We start from the raw sequence: 7,067 nt of genomic DNA, 5'->3' as shown, positions 1-7,067 counted from the left end.
GGGTGGCTCAGCAGTTTGGTGCCTGCCTTTGGCCCAGGGCATGATCCTGGAGTCCCGGGATCGAGTCCCACAACCAGCTCCCAGCATGGAGCCTGCTTCTCCCTCTGCCTGTGTCTCTGCCTCTCTCTCTCTCTCTCTCTGTGTCTATCATAAATAAATAAATAAATCTATTTAAAAAATAAATAAATAAAAATAAAGCTCTCATCTGTTAAATGGTTAGGTGTCTCATCCTGAATGAATGAATGAATGACCTTGGCTTTCAGAGATAAAACTTTTATTCTTATTCATTTCTATGGTTTTGCTTCTTTATTTTGGGGGGAGGGTACAGGGGGGCAGCAGTGAGTAAAAGGTAGAAAAAGGTAACCTGATTTGAAACAATTTGCATTAGTCTTTTTTTTTTGATAAGTGGTTTTTTTTCTTTTGAGATTTTATTTATGAGACAGAAAGAGAATGAGTGGGGGAGAGGCAGCAGGAGAGGGAGAAGCAGGCTCCCCGCTCAGCAGGGAGCCCAACGTGGGACTCAATCCCAGAACCCTGGGATCATGGACTGAGCCAAAGGCAGACACTTAACTGACTGAGCCACCCAAGTGCCCCAGGACAAAGATATTTCTAAAGCTGAGGAAGAGAGGAAGAGGTAGGGTACAAGAAGGCCCTTCCTTGCTTTCATAGCCCTGAATGACATACAATCAGTGGGCTAGTCTGCGCCCAGCCCAAGCTCAAGGTCACACTGGCATTCCTAATTTTCAGTGTATCACATCTTAGTTACCTACGCTCCCTATCTTCCTAGGCAGGACCAGCTCATGGTAGGTGGCGAATATTAATTATGTGAATGAATGCACAGATAAGTATTACGGGTTTTGTAAATACCAGGTAGACTGTATAAAGGACCCAATGCTGTGTCTACACACACAGGTCACAACCAACAACCATAGGTTAAATCTGATCCATAGACTTTTGTCTTTGCCCCTTGTCATGATTTTTAGAAATTGAGCCACATTTGACTTATAGATACCAATTCTCTTGTAAGAGTGGCAGATTATCTGGCAACACTGCACGCTCATTCCAGAATGATGCCAACCAGTCAGATCTAAGTGAAACTTAGATCCCCTTCAATCAATCATGAGACCAGAGGTGGTCCCTCCTATCATGTGTGGGCTTGTGCACCTCACCGGGACATCTTCTCTCATTTGTGTTACAGACCAGGACCCTGGAGGCATTTGATTCTTGGTGTGGACAGTCACAGGAGTGGGAATCCACGTGGAGAGCAGTAGGTGTAGCTGGGAAAACTAAGGAGAGATTTCTCGAGTTCCAAAGGCCTTTAGAAGCCCAGGCAGGTGGATGTGGGGACAGGGCAAGCTGGAGAGAGGGCAGGTGACCTGAAACAGAGGAAACCCTACTTCAATTGGCTCCACCAGGGTGATCCCAAAAGACGAGGAAGGACTTGCCTCCAGCTTCCCTCCTGAGAAAGGAGATTTTCCATTGATGCTGGCTTTTCAATACAGGGCTTGGAGCTGCTGGATGAAGTACCCCTCCGTTGAGGTTCTCCCAGGAGAAACGAGAAATGTTAGGGTTCCATGTCCCATGATCCATGCCCATGTCCCATGATCCATGCCCATGTTTTACATTTGAAAGAGCTGAGGTTGAGACAGGGGAAGTGGGTTAGCCAAAGTCACATGGCAAGGTCAAGAGATTGAAATCAACCCTTTCTTTATTTCGCTTATTACTACCAGCGAAATAAAGAAAGAGGGAAGGAGAAGGCAGAGGCAGGTGTAGGGAGACATGAAAATATGGAACAAGTGCTCTGCTTTTAGGCTAACTGACTTTGAATTCAGAAGGGTGTTTTTTTATTTTTTCTCTTTTCTTTTAAGAAAGAAATGTGTTTTTATAATCTTACTTCAATGGCTGGTGGGAAAAAAGTCCTTCGAGTCCCCAAGGAATGTTAGAAAAAACTCCATTAAATTCTAGTCTTCGAATCTGTCTGAGTCATAATGACTATAATAAACTCTGGGAGTGTGTGTTTTCTTCGGGTTTCTCTTTTGGTCAGTTATGTAAGGGGCAGGAAGGGGGCGGCAAAAGGGAATAGGCAAGTTTTACGCATATCATGAAAATGTACAAATTTTGGGATGGTTTTGTAACTCAGCGTGGCCTCTCTGTGTCTAGTCAAGAAATGACATTTGCAGAGTCCCAGAGGCATTGAGATGAGAGGCTAGGAGCGGGCTGGGGATAGGCAAGCCAAATGTGGCATTATGGCCCTTCTCATAGAGGAATACGCACTAGGTCTGTGCCCTTTGCTGGGAATGCTTTTCCCCACGTCTGACCCTGATCACCACTACACCCTGCACCGGGCTGAGGCCATTAGTCTTCAGGGCTCGACTGAAACATTCCCTGGGCACCCTGCACTTCCCCTTCGGGCACTCATCACACTTGCAACTAATTACGTGCATCGCTAGTTGCTTGATGCCAGGCTCCTAATGCACAGTAAGACTCATTAGTGATTGCAGTGCGTGTATCTGTTGGACTCATGATGAATGGTGCCTAGCCCATAGTACGTGCTCCAGAAGTATCTAGCGAATGGCTTTGGTTCTCTTCCCTGCCTCTAGAACCTCACAATCTATCCTGAGAACATTCCCAGGGCAGCTAAGCACTGGACAGACTTTCAACCTCCCCTCCCTTTCGAGTCTGCCCTGGTGCATCTCATCTCCAAACTGAGGAGTGCCCTTGAGGAGGCAGGTCTAGCAGAAGGGGAATCCACTGGCCTGGGCTTAAACCGGTGATGGAGAAAAGCTTCTAAAGGCATCGACTGCTGTAGACGGGAGCCCAGGGCACGGATCCCCTCCCTGGAGTGGAGGTGAGGTGAGCAGGATAGCAATGGCCCAGAGGCCAGACTGGGAAACGTGATTTTGGATGTGAGCCCCAAAGTGCCATTCAAAGGACAGTTCCTCTGAATTACATGACTTGAACTTCTGCTGAACTGTTTCTCTCCTGGGTCACTAGACAGCACGAGCTCTGGGCAAGTGGTAGGGCTTCCCTGATTTAACTGGAATCCTGATTCTTCCCTTAAAGATTCTGTCAAGTAAAAGTTAACCATTTGCAGACTGGAGTTGAGTTTTTGGCCAACAGTTCACTGTGCGCACCGCTCACAGCCCGCTGCCTGCAAGCCCCTACCGGAGAGCCAGCACTCGGACACTCTGCAGTTGGCACACTGCTTTTTACATACGTGTTATCAGATCCTTACATACATGTGAGGCCTACATACCTATTCTGGGATGTCCCAACAGAGGTTGGCAAAGCCCCGGTCATACGGTCAGTGGAACCGGAGCTGGGGCGTGGACAGGCTGCTCTCCAGCCTCTTGCCTGTTCCCTTTTGCCCACCAAGTGAGGTCCAGAGTTGTGTTGTTTTATTTTGTTTTTAAGATTTTACTTATTTATTTGAGACAGAGAGAATGAGTGGGGGGAGGGGCAGAGGGAGAGGGAGAAGCAGACTCCCCACTGAGCAGAGAGCCTCACTTGGGGCTCAATCCCAGGACCCCAGGATCATGACCTGAGTTGACGGAGCCCCGCCAGGCACCCAACGTCCAAAGTCCTTCTAGGGGAACCCATTGATGGTGATGTTGGAACCTGGAGCATTGCCCTCCAGCAGGTGGGCGGACCTGAACCTTAGCGCTTCAGCATGGGGCCAATCTGACCAGCTCCAGTTGTGCTCCAACAAAAGAAAAACATCCCCATAAGCCAACAACGGGGCCAATCTGACCAGCTCCAGTTGTGCTCCAACAAAAGAAAAACATCCCCATAAGCCAACAACGTGGTTGTTAAGCTCTCCTGACCTGGCTCCCTCATAGTGACCCCAGCATTTGGTCTCTCTGGTGTGGGGGAGTCCCAAGGGGGTCCAGCTGGCTGTGTAGCCTTGTGTTCTTTGTACTTGAGAGGTGGGGACCGGGGTCTGAGCTGGTGGCCCTGGCAAGGGGTGTGGGTTGGGGGGCTGGCTCTGGGAAGCTCATCCAGCCAGTGGTGTGCAAGTGCACTGTGGTGGGGTGGGCACAGGGTGGGGAGGGAGGAGCCAGGCCTGGTTGTCAAAATCGGTCTCCAGGCTGTTGTCCCCAGAAAAGGAGATCCTGGGGAGACCACAGTCCCCAGAACAAAATAGAAGAGAAAGAAGGGAGGAAGCAAATGAAGTTGCTTATCTCACTTATTTATTTTTCCTTCCCTGTTTCCACGTATGCTTCTCCAAGCCACGTCCCCCATTGCCTCTCCCCAGCCGCTATCAGACTAACAAGCTCCCCCATTAGCATTCCCGGCCCCTCTGCTCCCTGTCATCTCTTCTCCAGGCTTCACTGAGGGGGGAATTTACCACCACACAGGATTTCCGTAGGTGATAACTGCAGCCAGGGCCTGCTCACTGCAGAGCGGTCCCTCCTGTTCTTGCAAGCATCTGTTTACACCAAGGGAAGAATTCTGTTTTATGTTTTAATTTAATTTTTTATTTAAATTCAGTGTAATTAGCATAGGCTGTATTATTAGCTTCAAAGGTAGCGTTTAGCAATTCATCAGTTGCATCTAACACCCAGTGCTCATTCCATCCCGTGCCCCCTTAATGCCCATCACCCAGTGATCCCCCCACACCCGCCTCCCCTCCAGCAGCCCTGTTTGTTTCCTAGAGTTAAGCATCTCTTATAGTTTACCTTCCTCTCTGTTTTCATCTTATTTTATTTTTCCTTCCCTTCCCCTGTGTTCATCTGTTTTGTTTCTTAAATTCCACATATGAATGAGATCATATGGTTATTGTCTTTCTCTGACTGATTTATTTCGCTTAGCACAGTTACCCTCTAGTTCCATCCACATCACAGCAAATGGCAAGATTCCATTCTCCTGGATGGCTGAGTAAGCAGGGGAGAAATTCTACTCTCCCACATGGATGTGACCATCCTTAGCTGTCTCCCCCTCACCAATAGTTGAGCTGGCCCCTTGGTAAGCAACAGCTCACCCTTGACACCCCTCCTCCCTGGTTTCTGACCGTGTGGATGCCCCAGATGGAGAGACAAGAGATAAGGTACGAAGGTGAATTTTTCTAGGTGGGTCACTCACAGGTCTCTAGTCTGGGAAGGATCTCCAAAGACCACCCTGTCCGGGTGATCCTCTGTGATTCTCTGTGATCCTATCATGACAATTCAAGTCCCATAAGGAAGGGAAGAGAGCATCCCCCAGTAGCCATGCTCACAGAACATGCACCCACCCCTATGCATTCACTCACTCCAGAACTCTTACCTTTCCACTCAAAAAAGTATGCACCTCACAGGATGGTTTGGTTTTTGTTTTGTTTTGTTTTGTTTTGACTTTTTATTCTAGGTATAAAGGGCATTCAGAAAAGTACACAAGTCACAAGCTCGATAGGGTTTCACTAAATGGATACCCTGAGATCATCAGTCACCAGATCTATAACAAAGTAACCCCCACAACCCCTTGGCCTGGCTGCCCCACCTCCTCCCAACCCCGAGCCCCCCAGCCACTGTCCTGACTTCCAACTCCACACATCAGTTTGCCTCATGGGGTTTCCTTTGAAGAAGCTGGATTCCAGAGATGCACAGAAAGGATTTTATTTTCAATCAATAATATCTGGGAGGTGGAAGGGCTTGTCGAACCTGATCTGGGTGTTGTATTTTATTCCCAACCCTCAAGATTCCTAACTCCTTAACGCCACATAAACTGTGAGGAATTTTAGGGAAAAAGTAATCTTAGTGAGCAACCCAGCAACGGGCAGGGGGCCAAGCAGGGAGGAAAGGAGAATGAGATCCGAGGAAGGCATTATGAAGAGATAGGGGCCTTCAGAGAAAAGTGTTCCAACCTCTCCCACCAGCTTTCAGCCCATCTTTGCCTTCTCTGTTTCTGTTTCTAGAGTCACTGTTTTCAGCAAAGCCACACCCCCACCTCTTTGCTTGAAACAAGCGTTGAAAACAGAATTGTAACATGAGGCACATATGCAATTTTTTAAAGATGTATTTATTTATTATTCAAGAGAGAGGGAGAGAGAGAGCACATGCAAGCCAGGGGAGGGGCAGAAGGAGAGAGAGAGAGAATTTCCAGCAGACTCCCCCACTGAGCATGGAGCCTGACGAGGGGGCCAGATCCCAACACCCTGAGATCGTGACCCGAACCAAAATCAAGAGTGGGATGCTCAACTGACTGAGCCACTCAAGCACCCCCTCAATTTGTTATGGTGGTAAGATACACGTCACATAAAATTTATCATTAGTGACGTTCAGAACAGTCATAATATTATGCAACCACTACCACTGTCTACCCAGAACGTGTTTATTAACCCAAAGGGATACTTGTACCCACTCAGCAACCACTCTCCTTTCTCAAAACGATGTTTGGATGCCACCAAGTAGGCGATGATGCCTTAACTCTGTGTGTGTTGTACAGGCCCGAGGGTCTCTCTGTCCTTGTCAAGGGGAATGCTAACCTTCTTTCCTTCATACAACATCTACATATATAATTTTAAATTTTCTAGTAGCAGGATGCCTGGCTGACTCTGTCAGTAGAGCATTCAACTCTTGATCTCAGGGTTGTGAGTTCAAGCCCCACGTTGGGTGCAGAGATGACTTAAGGAAATATAAATAAATAAAAATAAATAAATAAATAATAAAGTTTCTAGTAGCCTCATTAAAAAGATACAGATGAAGGCCACCTGGTGGCTCAGTGGTTAGTATCTGCCTTTGGCTCAGGTCATGATCCCAGGGTCCTGGGATCGAGTCCCACATCAGGCTCCCTGCATGGAGCCTGCTTCTCCCTCTGCCTGTGTCTCTGCCTCTCTCTCTGTGTCTCTCATGAATAAATAAATAAAATATTTAAAAAAAAAGAAACAGATGAAATTAATTCTAATAATTTACTTGACCTTATTTATCCAAACTGTTATCATTTCAACACATAGTCTTTATAAGAATGATTGCAGAAATACCCTACACTCTTTCATTTTTACCAATTCTTTGACATCTTGTATGTATCTTACACATACAGCATATCTCAATTTGGACTGGGCACATGTCAGTGACCCCAAATGGCTACCATCT

The 7,067-nt window shown here is 47.2% G+C and overlaps 1 non-coding gene across 1 annotated transcript; it reads right to left on the bottom strand.

Moving 5' to 3' along the window:
* Positions 1 to 6,356: 6,356 nt before the first annotated feature.
* On the bottom strand, positions 6,357 to 6,481 carry LOC119868106. The gene has a single exon (XR_005385875.1). It is a non-coding gene; the product is annotated as a U6atac minor spliceosomal RNA (small nuclear RNA).
* Positions 6,482 to 7,067: the final 586 nt, after the last annotated feature.

This window comes from Canis lupus, chromosome 38, assembly GCF_011100685.1.
Source record: "Canis lupus familiaris isolate Mischka breed German Shepherd chromosome 38, alternate assembly UU_Cfam_GSD_1.0, whole genome shotgun sequence".
In the NCBI taxonomy this organism is placed as follows: domain Eukaryota; kingdom Metazoa; phylum Chordata; class Mammalia; order Carnivora; family Canidae; genus Canis; species Canis lupus.
Note: the sequence above shows the minus strand (reverse complement) of the source record. Positions and strands in the feature narration are given on the sequence as shown.